Genomic DNA, 18919 nt, shown 5'->3' on the forward strand with positions numbered 1-18919 from the left:
AGATGACCTTTAAGGGTGTGGCAATTATTGGGGGGAATGGTGACTGAGAATATTTAACTCTTTAATGTAGGTATAGCTGAGAGAAGTGATTATCAAGGAGGGAGCCTTGCTATGTAGAGATGCATAGGGCTTGGGCTCTACCTTTAGGGAGCTCACTGTCTAATAACAATAATAAAAATAGTAATACTATCTAGTATTTATATAGCCCTTTAAGCTTTGCAAAATGCTTTCCATTTGTTAACTTATCCAATCCTAGCAACAATTCTGTGAGGAAGGTGCTGTTATTATCCCCATTTTGCAGATGTGAAAACTGAGGAAAGAAGACAAATGAATATTTATTAAGTGCCAACCATGTGAAAGGCACTGTGCTTACTAATGTTCTTTCAGTATATTCTCACAACAGCCCTGTGAGTTAGGTGTAATTGTTATCCCCATTTTATAGTTGAGGAAACTGAGGCAGACAGAGATTCAGTGACTTGCCCAGGGTCACCCAGCTATTCAGTATCTAAGGCTGGATTTTAACTTGGGTCCTCTTGACTCCAAGTCCAGAATTCTATCCATAGTACCCCCTCACTGTCTATATGAGAAGTAATAATAGCGAATTCAACCAACAGACAGGTGCCAACCAAGTGTTATTCCGAAGCCCATGAAGGGAAAAGTAACGTTTCCCTGGACAATGGTGGAAGCCCACTCAATGCCCTCTGTGCCTCCAGTATATCCTACAGATATTTGCCATTCAATTTAGTTTAACAAACATTTTTCAAATGCCTTTTTAACCTGCTTATTGTATATTATTATGTAATAGAAAGGACCTTCGACTGGGAGTCAATGATCTGATTTAACGCAAGAGCATTTTTGAAATGCTTCCCATGTGCAAGGAACTGCACCAGGCATCAGAGTAGGGCTGCTGATTCTTCTTTTGCGGGCCATGGGCCTCCCTTTGGTAGGTTGGTGAAGCCCCTAGACACCTCATTAGAATGATGTCCTTAGATACATAAACTGAAATACATAGGATTACAAGAAAATCAATTACACAGGAATAAAGATATAACTTTTTCCCATTCAAGTTCATAGACCCCTGGAAATCTATCCCTGGATCCTAGGTTAGAAACTCTTGTGCTGGTTGTGGTGGGGACAAACAATCTTTTCTTTGAAAGAGCTTAAATTTTATTGGAGACCTAGATTTGAATTCTGGCTCTGAAACTCCCGAGCTGTGTTGCCTACTGATAACATAAGCTAATCTCATTGACACTCAGTGTTATCTGCAAAATGGGTATATAAGAATGCTTGCCCTTCTGATCTCACAGGGTCAGATTCTCAATTTATATTGAGAGTTTATATTTATATAAATGTATTTATAATATAAATATATATTTATATAATTTATATTATATATATATATATCTCAATTTATATTGAGATAAAACTCAACACTGCACTAAGACTCTTAGGACAGCCTGTATGATAAAAGTTACATTCTGATAAGTGGGGAGATGAGGTCCAGAGCCCAATTCATTTCAATGGACGTTTGTTGAGTGCTCACTATGATCAAAACACTGAAAACAGGAACTGGACCTGGAATTTCATAATAATACCAATAATAGCTAACATTTATACAGTGCTTGCTATATGCCGGGCACTGTGCTGTACATACATGCCTTGCAATTACGATGAACTCATTTGATCCTCACAAATGGGAGATCGGTACTATTATTATCCCCCTTTTACATATGAGGAAACTGAGACAAACAGAGGTTAAGTGACTTATCCAGGGTTATACAGCTAGTGTCTGAGGTCAGATTTGAATTCAGGTCTTCCTGACTGCAGGCTCAGCTAGATGTCCCTAAGGAACTCTCTTAGTTGAGGAAACTACCCACAACAATAGAGGTGTCTGCATTTTCTCTACAATTAATAGTCTTAGAGAAGTATTTGGAGCGCTAGGAGGTTTCCTGCCCTGCTCAGGGTCAACACAGCCCAATGGGTCAATGTGGGTCTTAGGTCCAGGTATTCCTGGCTTTGAGGACCATTCTCTAACCATTATACCATGCTTCCTCTCCTCCATAGGCACAGGGGATACAAAGATGGCAGGTCCTACCCTCATGTTACTTAGAGTCTACTGAGACATATATAGAGCTATATTGTTAATATAAGGATGGAAAGATCACTTATAGCAGGAGCCTTGTGTAGTGGTCCTTGAAAGAAGTAGAGCCCAAGTTGAGGCCTAAAGGAAGGCAAGAATGTCTACAGGAAGAGAGGTGATGAGACTGGAGTAGTGCATCCCTGTCATGGTGGACGATGTTCATGAGTGACTGAGTGCATTCAGGAGAAAACCTGGGGAAGCATTCAGCTGGACAAGAACACCAGAACAAAGGCCTGATGAGTTATTCAGGGGCTGGGGTTCTTTAGGGCAAGCTCCCTAGGGCCAGTCTCCAGTCAGAGTTAGAATTCTGGGATGCAGACAGTGCTACAACCTAGAAAGGACCCTAGCCCCAGCTCTGCCTATGCATGTTCTTAGAGTGGGATCCTCTTCAGTCTTGGGTTCCTCATCTGTACAATGGGAATAAACTGTCCTGCCCAGCTGCCCCTATGGTAGAGACTCACATGAGATCAAGGATGGGAAAGTGCTTTGTAACTGCATACTTTAAGCAAACATGAGCTATTATCATACCAACACTTTAATGGCTTAAGCAGGTATCAACCTGTCTGTAATTTACAGTGTTAGAAAATTTCCTGAGGCTCAGTGAGGTTAATTGATCTTTCCAGTTTTCATAAACCTAGTGTCAGAAGCGGGATTTGAACCCAGGTCATCCTGATGATAAATCCAGCATTCTCAGTTATGCTATATGATGTTTTCTCTCTGAGTTATTATGATGTATCTATTATCAGTTGCTGTGAAACAGGAGTAAGAGAGTACTGGGTTTGAAGCCTACCTCTGACATATGCTGACCTTGTAACACCCAGGAAGTCACTTAATTTCTCAGGGCCCCAAACAACTCCAAGACCATAAACTGCAGTACAAGTAAGTGCCTGTCTGAATTGGTGGAGGGAGATTTCTCACTAGGAGTTCCCTATGCAGTAAAATCATATGTTCAAAAAGCCCCATATGCACTATTGTCATGTATTAATCACATCCATCTCTGTTGAGCTTAAGCTCTGATTAAGTGAATTTAGTTGAACAAATATTCATCATTATCATCAATAAGCATTGATTAAGAACCTACTGTGTGCTAGGCACTTCACAAAGTGCTGGAGATTTGTTGCTGATGTTCAGTCATTTCAGTGGTGTCTTTGGAACTCCATTTAGAGTTTTCTTGGCAAAGATACCGGAGTGATTTGCCATTTCCTTCTCCAACTCATTTTATAGATGAAGAAACTGAGGCAAAGAGGATTAAGTGCCTGGCCCTGGGTAACTCAGTGAGTGTCTGAGACTAGTTTTGAACTCAAGGACATGAGTCTTCCTGACTCTAGACCTGGCACTCTGTGTGCTATGCCATCCACCTGCCCTTTGCAGATGTAAAGAAAGGCAAAAGACAGTCCCTGCCCTCAAGAAGCTCAGTCTAGTGGGGGAGACAACATGCAAACAAGTCTGTACATTCACAATATATACTGTGTAAATGGGAGGTCACCTGAGAGGGAAACCATATATTAATTAGCAATAGATATTTATACACTGCCTTATTTTACCAAGTACTTTACGTATGTGATCTCCTTTGATCTTCCCAATGCCCCTGTGAACCAAGTGCTACAGGGTATCATTATCCCCATTTTACAGATGGGAAAGCTGAGGTTTGAAAGGTCAAGTAATTTTTATGGGATCATGGATATAGAGCTAGAAGGCAATCAGTGATCATTTAGTCCAGTTCCCTCATTGTACAGATGAGGAACCTGAGACTCATGTAGGTAAAGCGATGAGCCCAACGTCAGCTTCACCTGTCACATGACAAGTAAATGTCAGAGGTACGATCTGAACACATATTTCTACTGACTCCAGTATATTTCCTTCTTTTTGCCTTTTAAGTACTATTATGTACAAAGTCGAATATCTTTTGGTGGGGAGGAGGAAGCTATGAAGATAAATAAGACTTTTTCTCTCTCCTTAGCAATAAGGTAGGTGAATTAAACAAATAATCAGTAGTGTGTATTTCTAGAAGGATGACAAATGGAGAGCAAGTGAGGGTTCTCCACAGGGAAAAATTGCCCCTATCTGTGGAAATAAAGATAAGATTCATGGAGGAAAATGACATGAAAGGTGGTTGGAATTTTCAATAGGCAGAGATTAGTTAAGGAATCAGCCTTGAGGAGAGTGGAGATAGAGGGAGCAAAGGTACCAACAAGGTGGTGGCTTGTTGATTAACGAATGACTGAGCTACCTGTAGCTTATGAATTTAGCATCCATTGTTACTATATAGGAAGAAATGACAAATATGGAGAATTCAGAGAAACAAAGCAAGATAATGAACTAATTGAGAACGGAGAATATATAGATGTAGAAGAAAAATATATACAATGACTACAATTATGCAAATGAAAACCTCAGGAAAAGGTTGGGATGAGCAGGGAATGGCTAGTTGTCTGGTCTGGCTAGAGTGTAGAGAGAGCAGAGATAAATTTGACAAGAACTTTTGGAAAAACTGAAAATCAATTTGGCAGAAATCAGGTTTGGACCAGCATGCACCACTACATACTACAATAATCCCATGAGAAAATTAGAGAAGAGTAGGAAGAAGTGGGTCTCAGACTATGGCTAGGAGTAAAATTCTTAGACAGATGATCACAAAGGCAAAATAGACCATTTTGATTATACCAAATTAAAAAACTTTTTTATGATCAAAATCAAAGCAAATAGAATAAGAAGAGAAACTATCCACTGGAGGGAAAAACCTTTGCTTCAAATATCATTGTTGCAGGTCTGAATAGGGAATTAATACAAATATGTAAATTCAAGAACCATTGTGTAATAGATAAGTGATCAAAGGAGAATGCATAGTTTTCAAATGGAGAATGGCATGTGACTGCCCAATGACCACTAATAATAAAATAGAGGCAAGTTAAAGAAACTCCTAAGGTTTTACTCCACACCCAGAAAATTGACAAAGATGATAGAAAAACTTGAATCAGTCAAAGCTGGGGGAGCTGAGGAAAGACAGGAGTACTCATATTCTGATTCACATCTGGTAGAGTTGTGAATTGATCCAGTAATTCTGGATAGCAACTTGGAATTATTCTAGACAAATCTAAGCTTTGTAAACCTTGGGTCCTATATAACTCCAAGGAGGTTAAAGTCAGAAAGGTCTGATATATACCAAAATAATCATGGATGTTCTTTTGGGGGCAGTAGAAACAAAATGGTGGCTCATTGATCAGGGAACTGCTGAGCCACATGTAGCATATTAATTTATTGTCTATTATTATCAAACAAATATGAAGAATTCATGGAAAGACTATGAATTGATGCAGAATGAAGAGTATACAGATACGGAAGAAAAACATACACAACACAAATGAAAACATCAAATGGAAGCCATTTTCTGGGCAAATGTGATAACTAATCATAAGCAATCAATATTGGTCCCTGAAGACAAATAATGAAACAGACTTCCCTTCTTTTGGCCAAAAGGTGGCTACAGGGATATATTATCACATCATTGATAAAGGTGGTTTTTTTCCTGCTTAGATGCTTTTCTTTGTTAAAAGGACTAGAGGTAGAGGCAGACCACATGAACCATAACTCACACATTGCTGTTATGTCAAAACCCAAAGCAACAAGAAATCTCATTTAAAAGAAAAAGAAGGGGCAGCTAGATGGTTCGGTAAATAGAGCACTGGCCCTGAGCTCAGGAGGACTTGAGTTCAAATCTCGCCTTTGACACTTAATAGCTGTGCGACTTTGGGCAAGTCACTTGGCCTTGCCTCCAAAGAAATCAAGATCTGTTTTTCTACTCATTTGAGCACAAAATGTTTTCTCTGGGTGATAATCTTCCTGCTCCCTTCCTCTTGGCCAGTAAGTTGGACCTTGAGTTGAACATGGTTCCAATTGAGGAACCTATTAGAAGACTCTAGTTTGGGGTCTTTCCTCAGTCATTCCCTCATGATCCTGTTTGTTTCTCACATGAGAACATTTTGTGACCTCAACCAAGGTTTACAATTAAATACAATTGTCTTCAAGGACCTGAGTCAAGCTGTAGAAACGGAAACCTGCCTCAGGCACCAAGTGGTTTCATAATTTTTTTTTCCTTTCAATCCTCCCATTTCTCCAGGGATCTGTCACTGACAGATGAGGCTGGGAAAGAACACTCACTACCTTCTGAATGCTGAGATAGGTTGAAGCCCTCTTCCACCCCCAGGCCAATGGGGGTACCCCCTTCTCCTCCCCAACTCTAGGCAGGCTCTGACAGGAACAAAGGATCAGATTTGGATGAGAGGTAACTATGGCATGGTGAGAAAAGGGCTGGGCTTGGAATCAGGAAAACCTGGGTTCAGCTCCCACTTCTGACACTTAACTAGCCTTGAGACCCTGGGCAAATTCATTGAACTGCAAATCTCAACTTCTACATCTGTAAAATGGGGATATCAGTACCTATAGGACCTATCTCATGAGGGTCATTGTACAAGAAGGCTAATGTATGTGCAGCATTTTTTGGAACCTGAAAAGGCTACATAAAATTTAATGATCACTCATGAGAGGGGGCCATTACCATTCAGAAGATCTCTGTACCAATGAGGCTCTGGGCACAAAAAAATAATAATGGCTCACATGTCTATACCACTTTAAAGTTTGCAAAACACTTTAAAGAAATAACTCTGTTAATCAGTTAATCAGCATTTATTAAACACCTACTATGTGCCAGACACTGTACCAGTTGTTGAAGATATATGCACAAAAGTGGAACAGTTAGTGACTATGATTCTATGTAGAGGGCCTAAGACTCAAAAATCACCAGACCCTAGTCTTAGCTACATGACTGTGGGCAAGTCATTTACCTTCTGTTTGCTTCATCTGGAAGATGTATACAGTTGTTATCTATCTACTAGTGCCCATGGTACTACCTGCCTTTACTGATTTTCCCACCTTTGTGTGAAATACTTTCCTTCTCATCCCACCTTCCAGCTGGGACCCAATACTTCTCTGAAGAAAGGAAAAATGTGAACCACAGAATTACAGAACTTTAGAACTGAAAGGGACCCGAGTGACCATCTAGTCCAATCTGTGTCTGAAAGGGATCTCAGCTATCACACTCCTAACACATAATAGTCCCATTTGTATGAAGATGTCTAAGGCATCCTGTCCCACTTTGGGGCAACTATAATTGGTAAGAAGTATTTTTCAGATACCAAACTTAAATTTACCTTATGAGAACTTCCACCCTTTGCTACTCTCTGGGGCCAAATAGAAAAAAAATCTAATCTCTTTCGTATGACAAACTTTTGCATATTTGAAAACCGCCATCATATGCCCCAAGTCTCCTCCATATTACATATCCGTAAACAATTCTTTAAACAATCCTTATATAATTAAATCTCAAAGCCCTTTATCATCCTTCTGACAAAGGTCAGAGACTAGAGGGACTCTCACCTTATCCCTAGAAGCTTTTGTCATTCTTAAGAAAGCTCAAGGTTGTGCTAACTGTATATTATTGGTCAAAGAAGTCTAAAAGAGGATAACTCACCTTATCAATTGTCATCATTCTCCAAAGGAAGGAAGTGATTTTCTCAAGGTTCCAGGTAGTAAGTGGCATATTGAAACCCTAGTTTTTTGGTTCCAAGTCAGAGAACTCTTGCCACTATACTATGACACTTGTTTGAGAACTGACCAAGTGATGGACTTAATCTATCTTCTCAAGACGAGCCCCACTAAGTGTGGGAAAAGCTCATTATCAGGGGCTGGCCATTAAAGATTGGAGTATTATTATTGTTAGCTTATAACAATTCATGAAGATGGTTTACTCAGGTCTGGAGGAGTAAGAATCTGCTTTCTTCTGGGAAGAGGTCTACTGATGAGATCATGGATATTGGAGTGTTGAAGATGTATATGAGACGTACTAAGAAAGTGGTACGAGAATTTAGAGATGGGACAGTCCAGGAAATCAATTCCAGCTTCAGGAACTGAGAGTCTAGGGCTCCTGGAAGCAGGTGGAAGCACCCTGGAAGTGGGTGCTCAAAGGAAGGGAAAGATCGCAACAAGATCACATTGTTTTATTTTCTTTTTGAATTGTTTTATTTTCCTTTGTGCAGTGAGATGCTGATGCTTGTTCATGATTGTGAAACTCATAATGAAAAAGAAATTTTTTTTTAAGCAAGAAAAAGGGGGAAGAGATCTCAACAAGTAGACAGAAGGTGGTGGTGATGATGGTGGGCATGCTAGGCATAAGGGACTGAATGAGGCAGAGGTGGGGAAAGACGGAATGCAAGATAAATAGTTCCATTTCTCTGGAATGGAGAGAGCCTGGCCAGTTGTATCATACAGAGATAAGATACTACCCTGTCTCTTCCAGTCTGCTAGAACGTGTATGTGTGTGTGTGTGTGTGTGTGTGTGTGTGTGTGTGTGTGTGTGTGTGTGTGTTTGTGTTTGCATCTAGGGCAGTGTTCTCTTAGCAATAAAGCCTTCCCCAGAGTTTAAACCTTTCTTCTGACAGTCCATGCCTTAGGCTTGACACAGACAGTGCAGAACATGTGTGGCTGGAAGGGGAATCTCCAGGAAGCTTCAGAAGCCACAGCCATCCCTCCATGGGGGCCTTCCCTCCAGGACCTCCCAGCAAACAGACTTTTCTTTTCTTTTTGCCATAAAACAGCTTCAGTGTTTAATGTAAATTTGTAAAACAGCTCCTGGAGGAAGATGAGAAAGAGCATCTGAATATGTGTGTGTGTGTGAGTGTGTGTGTTCGCGCATGTATCTTTTCAGAAAAATAGCCAGAGAGGAAGGCTATTCTGGTGATTCATCTATGAATCTGCTTTTCTAAGCCCAAGGATGTAATTCAGAGATAAAGCTGTGAGGGACTGCTGACTGTCTTCTTTATTTTTGTCTTTGTATTAATGACACAAATCATAAACTTATCTGTATGACCTTGGGCAAGTCAATTTCTCTATCTGGGCCTCAGTTTACTTATTTTTACAATGTAAGAATAGATCTAGATGGTCTTGAAGATATTGTCTAATTTTGACCTTGTATGTTGTATATTCTAAGACCCCTCCTAGTTCTTCTCTACTTTAAGAATCCTCTAACTTCTGGGATACTATGTTCCAAGGCTCCTTTCAGTCTGACCTGTATCTTTTCATATTCTCACTTTCCTTCTCTGTAAAATGAGGAGGTTGAACCATATGGCCTCTGAGTTCCCTTCTTGCTTTAATAACGATGATCCTGTCCTCTTTCAGCTCTGATATTTTGTTTTCTGTCCAGCTCTGACATTCAGTGTTCTAAGGTCCCTCATTAGCAACCAGTTCCCCCCAAAATTCCCAAAGCATGCATGGAATACTTTAAAGTTTAATTTTATTGTTAACATTTTCTCCAACACTTTCTTAAGTCTAGAGAATGCAAAAGAATAAATCAAACCTTGATCTGCAGTATTTGTTAATTTCGAAGATGTAAATGGTCACGCTGAAAGTTTGACAGTGGGTCCAGGGTACATGTTAGATAGTGCTCCTTCCAGCCCACTGCTGTTCCAGGCTCTAACATTCAGTGTTCTAAGGTTTCTCCCAGCTCCATTATTCTGTGGTCCAACTTTCCTCCTCACTTCAACATTCCATGTTCTGTCTTCTGAGATCTCTTTCATCTCTGATGTTCCATGATTTTGTGACTCTCTTAAGGCCATACCCTAGCCCCTCTGGCTTTCTTTTCCTTTCTCTTTCCCCGCTCAAATCAGCAAGCATGTATTAAAATGCATACCATGCACTAGGTATTACGGAATGGGTAGGGTTGGAAAGAAAAACTAAGGAGAAGAAACCTTGAAGTTTATGAAAAAGGTAGCAGCTAGGATATGGAGACTGTGATGGATAGAAATGAATTCAGAGTGAAATTTATGGGAGGACATTTTTAAGGAGATTTCTGCCAGCAGACAGGGCCTGCCAGGTGGGTTCCCCTCAGTAGGCTGTAGTAAGGGTTGATGATAAAGGCAGCTAGGAGAGTACCATGGTGAAGGCCTCAATATTTCCTATTTCTGCAGTTTCTGCCTCTGGATGGATCATTTATTTGGAGCAGGGTGTGTGTGGGGGATGTTAAGGAGGTCAAATGGAAGGGTAACTGGGAAGGGACCAAGCTGACAAGACCTTAGTAGTTTCTACCTCCAGATGGGGCCCCTTCTTTGGTAAAGAACACTATACTCAGAAGCAGATGGCCTGGGTTCTACTCTAAGCTTTATCATTTAGTAACTGTGTGACTTTGGGTCATTTGCTTTACTGCTTTGGGTCTCATATGTGAAATGAAGGTGGAAGGAGGTCCAGGGGTTTGTCTTCTCTCTTTTTCTAGCAGGCCTGCTGCCTTGATTTGCTGGGGACCTGGAGTGGCCTGCATGTCTACAGCTTCCATCAGCCCATGCTTGGCTTCTAGAGGGACTCCCCTCTCATATTCTACTCCTCCCTGGAAAAGGGACAGAGACCTCTGTCCCATAAGCTCTGGTCACACGCTTGGAAGAAAAGCAATCCTGGGTCAACCTCATTCACAAATCTCCCCCTCCTTCCCTGCTACCCCTCTCCCTGGAGACTCATCCTTCCCTTCCCTGCCCACTCCCCTCACCACCGGATCCCCATGTATGGTTTTCAATAATTCTGTGAAGAGACATGGGATAGAGCACATCCAAAAATATCATTTTTCCATAGCTGTCATAACAACATTTGGGCTAATTGATTCTCAATAGAATAATGACATCCAGTATGTAGTGAGAAATATTCATGAAGGGATCTGTGAAAACCTAGAGGTGCCTTATAGCATTAGCAAAACAGGAAATTCATTGCAGCCCACGTGTGCATGAGGGTGAGGTGGGTGGGCGCGTATGCCCACGTGTCTGCATTTCTATGCTGTGTGTGCATATGTATGTGTGTGTGTGTGTGTGTGTGTGTACAGTTCCTTATGTCTGTATCAACAGATCTTAGGTCTAGAGTTGGAAAGGAACCCAGAGGTCAACTAGTCCATCCTCATTTGACCAATGAGGGAACAGAGCCCTAGAGAAGGAAGTGATTTGTCCAAAGGAGTAAAATGGCAGAATCAGGATTTGAACTCAGGACCTTTGACTCCAAGTTTAGTTTTCCTTCCATCATACCATGCTGTTTGTGTGTCTATTTGTTCACTAGGTTATTGTGGGTGAAAGCAAAGCATTTTGTAAATTATTAATTTATTATTTTAATATTTTATAATTATATATTATAATAATTTAATATTATTTATTAATATTATTATTAATTGTTGGTTAATTATAATTGATTATTATTGTCCTCAGTCTTCTTGTATTATTCAATGATGTTCAGATAGAAATGATCCCAGAACAAGCCACTGGCCTCTATGACCCATTGACTAGTAGATAAAATTATTGTTATTTGTAATTGAATAAAAACATTTGGATGGAAGCTTATCTTCTATAACATCTTTGGATTAATCCCAGTTATTATTTTTACATTTTCCAAGGGGATGCATATGTTTCTATGTTTCCGTATACAAATATAAATGTGCCATGTTTATACGTGTGTGCATGTCACCATGGGCTTCTGTGTTCCTACATGCCTGTATGCATATGTAGATGGTTGCATGCATGCATGTTGCCATCTCTATGTGTGTATTCACACACTGTGTGTGTGCACAGCTGTGAAACAAGGGAATGAAGCCTGATTTCATGGACAGCTCCGCTCCCAGCAGGACAGAATCTGGACCTTCAAGCCTTGCGGCCATGGTAGATTGCAGTCTGCGCACTCCTGAGAGGCTGTTTGAATCAGAGGAAGGTGATGAAAAGATTAGAGGGTATGATTTATGGAGAGAGATTAGCATCAGAGAAGTCAAGGGGGAAGCTATAATAGCTCTCTAAAAGTGGTTGAGATAACAGAAAGAGAGAAGAGAGAAGAGAAGGAAGAGAGGGGGAAGCAGCGAGGAGAAAGAGGGAGCAAAGGGAGATTGATGGGGTTTAAATCTCAGCCATGAAATGGACCACAGGGCCAACTAACATGCATGACAATGAGATTTCCCCAGTAATCTTCATGTCAAAGGTGCTCAGGGCTCTAGCCCCGAGACACAGCAGCCATTGCAAGGTTGGGTGGATTGGCTTGACCAAATCATAAATCTTAGAGTAGGAAGGGATCCTTATAATCACCGAGTCTGACCTTTTTTTTTTGTTCAGGATAGGATACTGGGGTTGAGAGGACTAGAGACTTGTCTAAGGTCACATAGCTGGGTAGTGTATCTCATAACTCTATTGAGAAGAATCAGTCTCTCCAAACTGCTTTTCCTGGTCTGAGGGAGAGATCCAGCACAAATAATGGTCAAAGGTCACATGTGACTCCATAAGTTTTTCTCAGAGGACCTCCACTGAGAGTCAGACACCTAGGCTCTGCTGGTTCTTCTGGGTGGGAAGCTGAGGCATTGGGCCTGAGGGAGAGGAGGAGACCACCCTGAATGAAGAGAATGTCCCAATCCCAAGCATAGAGATGGGTCTTCTCTATGTGGTGGTGTCCCTGGCAAGGGGAGGAGACTGCAGGGGTAAATGTGTGCATTTATGAGGTGTGTGTGTGTGTGTGTGGGTGTGTGTGTGGTGTACATGGAGTACCCAAATCCACCTTCTGCAGGAAATCTTTCCTCCTCATCTACCTCATTGGTACTGCCTTCCCTATGAAATATACATGCATACATGAAAAAAATTACATGTGTTTATAAACTAGCTATATATTTATGTACCTCTTTGCAAACAGCTATGTACATATCCATGCATACACAAACTACAGACATGCACATGCACACATATACACACAGAAGTGTGTCTCTATGTCTGGCATGTACATAGCTGATTTCATGTTTTGTCTGTTAAACTGCGAGTTGTTTTTGTTTTTCTTTGTATCTCTAGCATTTGGCACAATAGCTGGCACAGAATCAGGGCTTGTGGAGTAATTGTATATGTTTAGGTCAGAGGTTCTCAACTTGAGGTCCACATAATCCCAGTGGGTCTGTATATGGATTTTAGGCGGGTGATCTTTGAATCTCGAAGTCAAAATTTTGTCTTTATTTCAATATTTGTAATCTTATGTATTTTTAAATGCATCCAAAAAATCATTGTGAAAAGGCTTCACAAGGCCTCATGGCTTGCCAGTTACTATGCACAATACAAAGATGGTTTAAGCCTCCTGCTGAATAGCGTATGCTGGTGTGTATGCATGCGTTGGATGGAAGGTTGGTGATGGCGATGTCCAGAGCAGTCACATTGTTCACTGTCCCAGCTGGCTGTACCCAGGAGGACCAGTCCTTCACCCTCCCTCTGAACTGGTCCCCAGCAGTCATTTAAGATGGGGTCAGGTCCCTTCTCTTTATTCCTGTAGATCCTCTTTGAGTCTCCTTAAGCTTAAATTTAGATACCACTCCCTTGCTTCCAGCCCCCATGCTGGTACTGTTTTCCTCTTGGCCTCTCCCCCTGTGTTGGATTGGCCTGTATGGTTGTCAGGCTTCTGTTTTCTTATGGGGAACCATCAAGAATGAAAGGGAGTGGGTTCAGGTCTGCCCAGCTCTGCTTGGGCCAGGGAGTTGGCAGGCCATGGTGTGGAGGACCGTATAGCAATGGTGTGAATAGACCTAGAGAATCTCAGAATCGCAGGGAGTAGAAAGGACCTAACCCTCAAGACTTCCCACCCAAGCCAGCCCTCCCTCACTCAAAACAAAGTCAAGTGCAAGTCATGGCATCATTTCTCTGCTGGCATGGTCTTCTTCGGCAATGAAGGATGAACACACACATTGAAAGACTCTCCAGTGAGGAGGAAAGCAAGGCAGCCCATTCTCATTTGGGATAGCTCTCCTGGTTAATGAGGCGTTCCCTTCCTCAATCCCAGACGTGCTTCTTTGCAGCTTCCAAATTTTGCTCCTAATTCTGCCCTGGGGGCTAAGCACAGCAAGTCTAATCCCTAAACCCTTCAAGTATGTAAAGGCTCATCCCCTCCCCCTTCATTCCCAAACTCTCTTCCTTCACCTCTTCTCTGGGCTGAAGTTCCTACCCCATGAAGCCCTTCATAATCTATTCTGCTCTCCCATGTACATTCTTCAGCTTATCGAGGCCCATTCTAAAATATGGCACCCAGAACTGCAGACAATGGTCAGGATGTGGCCTGGCCAGGCAGAGAATACTTCTAGTCTTAGATCTTTTAGTCTCTAGATTCCCATTTCATTCACAGGAATAGTTCAGGCAATCAATCAATCAATCAATCAATCAGGCAATCAACAAATACATAAGCATCCACAGGTACACTACTAGGCATAGAGAATGAAACAATTCCTATGAGAGACTTTGTCAACTGCTTTGCTAAAATCTGGGTAAATTCTACTTATACCCCCACTCTGTCCACCTACCAGTTAAAAATTGTTTTTACGTGTAATTGGGAAAAAATAAAACACTAGTGAAGGCTTTATCCTTCTGGTTATTCTCATTCCCTCTGTCCTCAAATTACTTTTGCTAGGTGGTGCAGTGGAGAGAGCACCAGTGCAAGAGTCAGGAGGACCTGAGTTCAAATCTCACCTCAGACACTTGACGCTCACTAGCTGTATGACCTTGGGCAAGTCACAACCCCAATTGCCTCATCCTGGGTCATCTCCAGTCATCCTGGTAAATATCTGGTCGCTGAATTCAGATGACTGGAGGAGAAATGAGGTTGGTAACCTGCACAGCCCTCCCTCACTCAAAACAAAGTCAAGTGCCAGTCATGTCATCATTTCTTTGATGGCATGGTCTTCTTTGGCAACGAAGATGAACACTCACACACCTACCATTCTCATTAATACTGACAAAATGAGGTTAGTCCAGCATCATCTGTTCTTGATGAAGTCATGTTCATTTCTTGTAATCACTGCTTCTCTTTCTAATGTTCTCTGACCTTTCCTTTAATAATACACCTGAACTTTTTCCAGGAATCAAAGTCAAGCTCACTGCTTGCAGTGTTTGCACGTTCTACCATCTTCTCTTTTTAGAAAACTGGGATATTTTTCCTTCTCCAGGCCTGGAACTTTTCTAGTTCTCTCTGATCTTTCACTGATTACTATCATAAGTTCATCTACTGATTGTCTCAGTGGTATGGGACGTCTCTCATCTGACCTTAGCCATTTATACCCCAGGGCAGTGAGGTAGTCTCTTACTCTCTCCATACCTTCTTGGATTTCACCTCTATGTTAGTTGTTTTAATTCTGTTTTGTTTCCAGGTCCAAGATCATTCTCCTTGGCGGAGATGATAGAAGTAAAATGAGTTGAGTAGTTTTGTCTTCTCTCCAGAAGCGTTACTGTCGACTTAAGCATTCTGCACAGCTGTCGGAACCCTCTTTTGATCATCCCTCTTTTCCCAGGGAATCTTAAAGGCTCTTCCTCCTTCTGTTTTTCTTAGCTTTTAGTTCATCTGGAGCTTTAATGCTGCTCTTCTTACCAGCTTTGCCAAGCTTTGGTACTCACCCTCTGCCTACTCCCGTTGCCTCTGATGATATTGTTGTTGGCTAATGACGAGGCTGCTGACATTGTGCTCCTGAGGTCCCGGAGCCAGCCTCTTTTCTCCTGGGAGATAGAGGAGGCCATGGTCCCCAAGCACTAGGACTCTGGAAGCTGAATCACTTGGCAGTGATGAGGACAGGCCTAGCAGGAAACCTTGGATGTTGGCCAAGGCAGTCAGAGACATGGAGGCCCTCCCTGATCCCTTTCTTACAGGCACACAGACTCTTGTCTCCTCCACTGTCTTCTCACCCCATCTTGCTGTACTCCAGTCAGAACTCAAGTATGGTTTTCCTCTCCCTGACCCAGACGAGGTCTTAGCTGGACCACAGAAAAGAATCGCCTTTTCTCCTAGTCTCATGTCAACTTCTTGGATTTCTTTTTCATTGGCTTTTGATTCATTACAGAATTACATGAGACAGTGTATGAGATACATTATGGTGCAGTGGATAGACAATTGGCCTCGGAATCACAAGACCTGTTTTCAAGACCTGCTTTTGACATATATGCTGGCTCTGTGACCCTCTGAGGCTCCCCCGTCCCCCCTGTCTTTATTTTGTTTGTGCACAGACATCTGCATGTCATTTCTCCCATGAGACTATGTGCTCTTTGAAAACAAGGGCTAGCATTTCTTTTCTTTTTTTCTGTATTTTTTTTGTATTTCTAACACTTAGCACAGTGCCTGAGACATTTGTTGTTGTCTGGTGATTTCAGGTGTGTCCAACTCTTTGTGACCCCATTTGGAGTTTTCTTAGCAAAGATGCTGGAGTGGTTTGCCATTTCCTTCACCTCATTTTATAGATGAGGAAAATGAGCAAACAGGGTGAAGTGACTTGCCCAGGGTCACAGAGCTAGGAAGTATCTGAAGCTGGATTTGGACTTATGAAGATGAGTCTTCCTATGTCCGGGCCTGGCACTTTGTGCAGTTAGGTGCCATCTAATTAAACGCTTGTTGACTCTACTTGTCCCCGGGCAAGTCACCTAAGCTCCCAATGCTCTAGGCACCTCTCTAAGAGAATCAGTTGCAAGAAAGTTGCTAATTTGCTGTAGTTAAAAAAAAGTTGCTCAATGGGAGCTCCCTTACCCTGATGAAATCCTTGGTCCTGTATTTAAAGTGAGATAATTCTTGAAGGACACTGGGTGCACTTTAAAGCACTGTATAAATGTCATTATTCCTCCTCTTCCTCCTGAAACCTGTGGCCACACTTTGGCCCTCATAGCAATGATTGTTATCCTCTGGATCATAGGTGATGATGGTTTGGGGGAGAGAGAGAGAGGGAGGGAGAGAGAGAGAGGGAGGGAGGGAGAGAGGAAGGGAGGGAGAGAGAGAGAGAGAGAGGGAGGGAGGGAGGGAGGGAGAGAGGGAGGGAGGGAGAGAGAGGGAGGGAGGGAGGGAGGGAGGGAGGGAGAGAGAGAGAGAGAGAGAGAGAGAGAGAGAGAGAGAGAGAGAGAGAGAGGGAGGGAGAGAGAGGGAGAGAGAGGAGAGAGAGAGAGAGAGACAGAGAGAGAGGGAGGGAGGGAGGGAGAGAGAGGAGAGACAGAGAGAGAGACAGAGAGAGGGAGGAGAGAGAGAAGGAGGGAGGGAGGGAGGGAGAGAGAGAGAGAGAGAGAGAGAGAGAGAGAGAGAGAGAGAGAGAGAGAGAGAGATACACAAGATCTATATACATGGGCATCCAGAGTCAGCATCTTCTTTCATTCACTACCCTTGAAGTAAAAACTTCCTGGTTCACCATGTGGGTGGTGAGGCATCAGCATGTACCATACTCAGTTTGGGTCTGTTATGCTTCCATGATACAGTTCATAGTGGCCTGGAGTGTGGCTACAGGATATCAATGCTGCTGAGGAAATCTAGATAGAGTAGAAGCAAGAGAAAGTTTAGCATGAAGAGGGAGGGTCCTGAGGCCTGAGACTAGCAGGTACTGTAACTCCCATTATAATAATAAAGCAGCTAGTAGGCACTAGACTTGGAGTTAGGAAGATCAGAATTTGAGTCCTATCTCAGATCCTTTCTGGCTATGGGATGTAAGACAATTCACTTGAACTTTCTGTGCCTCAGTTTCCTGATCTGTAAAATGGAGATAATAATAGTACCTAGTTCATGCAGCTACTGTGAGGATCAAATGATATAACATATATGAAGTGTTTTGAAATGTTAAAATGCTATATAAATACCATTGTTGGTGTAGCTGTTGTTAGTCTGTAAGCTGGAGGATAAGACTGATTTCTCTCTCTTCCTTTCCCCCTACTTTTCCAGGTGATAGTTCGTGATCTTGAGACTGAGTCCTGGACACACTTCTTTCCCTTATCCATGTCTCACAAGTAGCAGATGGCTGTGGTTTGGGGCTCCAATCAAATACACTCAAAGATCTGGAAGTGCAAATGAGGAAAGGTTTAGGGAAGTAACCAGAGGTGGATGTCTCCATAGGACCATTAGGTATCTGGGTCCTGTAAATGTGGGCGTGAATCACAACCAGTGAAGAAGAAATCTACACATGAAAGGGGGGCTCTAGAACCATAATTATAGCCTTTATACTTTAATACTTTGAGTATCATTATGTTTTATGTCCTAGATTAATTTCAGATCCAGCCGTCAAGACCACTAGAGACACTAATTTGGTGGTGTTGGGGTTTGGGGTGGGAGTGGGGTGAGATCTAGACATTTTCAAGCTGAGCACCCTCTGGTGGCCAATGGAGAAACTTCTGCTTTTAAGGAAAGCTATATTGCCCATGAGTCAGAGAGACTCTTGTGAGACCATTGATATGGCTGCTCAAATAAAATACCATTTGATAGACAACATGAATGATTAGTAGAGTAGCTTGTAGATTTTCTGTAAGCTTAAGGAAAGGAACATTTGATGTACATGACCCCAGGGCACAGGGGAAAGGGCCACAGGAGTTACAGGGAACATACCATTACTATTACTATGGGTATCATTACATTATTATCATGGCATTCCAGAGTTGGAAGAGACCTTACACATTACTCCAAACTGAGTATAGTGCTTTAGAAACAATTCTTGCTCAGTACCAGCCACATAGGAAATGCTTTTTAAATGTTTGCTGACTTGAGAAGAAGATGTAGAACAGAATGTCAGAACTGGGAGATCTAACCCAATCTTCTTACTCCTTCTTGTTCAGTTGTTTTTTAGATGTGTTTGACTCTTCCTGACTCCATTTGGGGTTTTCTTGGCAAAGATACCAGAGTGGCTTGTCATTTCTTTCTCTAGCTCATTTTTACATATGAGGAAACTGAGGCAAACAGTGAGGTAAGTTAAGT

General features: G+C 42.0%; 1 long non-coding RNA gene across 1 annotated transcript; it reads left to right on the top strand.

Annotated features, from left to right (window-relative positions):
• Positions 1–4024: 4024 nt before the first annotated feature.
• LOC140508619 (uncharacterized) lies at positions 4025–18161 on the top strand. The gene is made up of 3 exons (XR_011968484.1): positions 4025–4107; positions 6258–6422; positions 17897–18161. It is a non-coding gene; the product is annotated as an uncharacterized lncRNA (long non-coding RNA).
• Positions 18162–18919: the final 758 nt, after the last annotated feature.

The sequence above is a fragment of the Notamacropus eugenii genome, chromosome 5 (genome assembly GCF_028372415.1).
Source record: "Notamacropus eugenii isolate mMacEug1 chromosome 5, mMacEug1.pri_v2, whole genome shotgun sequence".
Lineage (NCBI taxonomy): Eukaryota > Metazoa > Chordata > Mammalia > Diprotodontia > Macropodidae > Notamacropus > Notamacropus eugenii.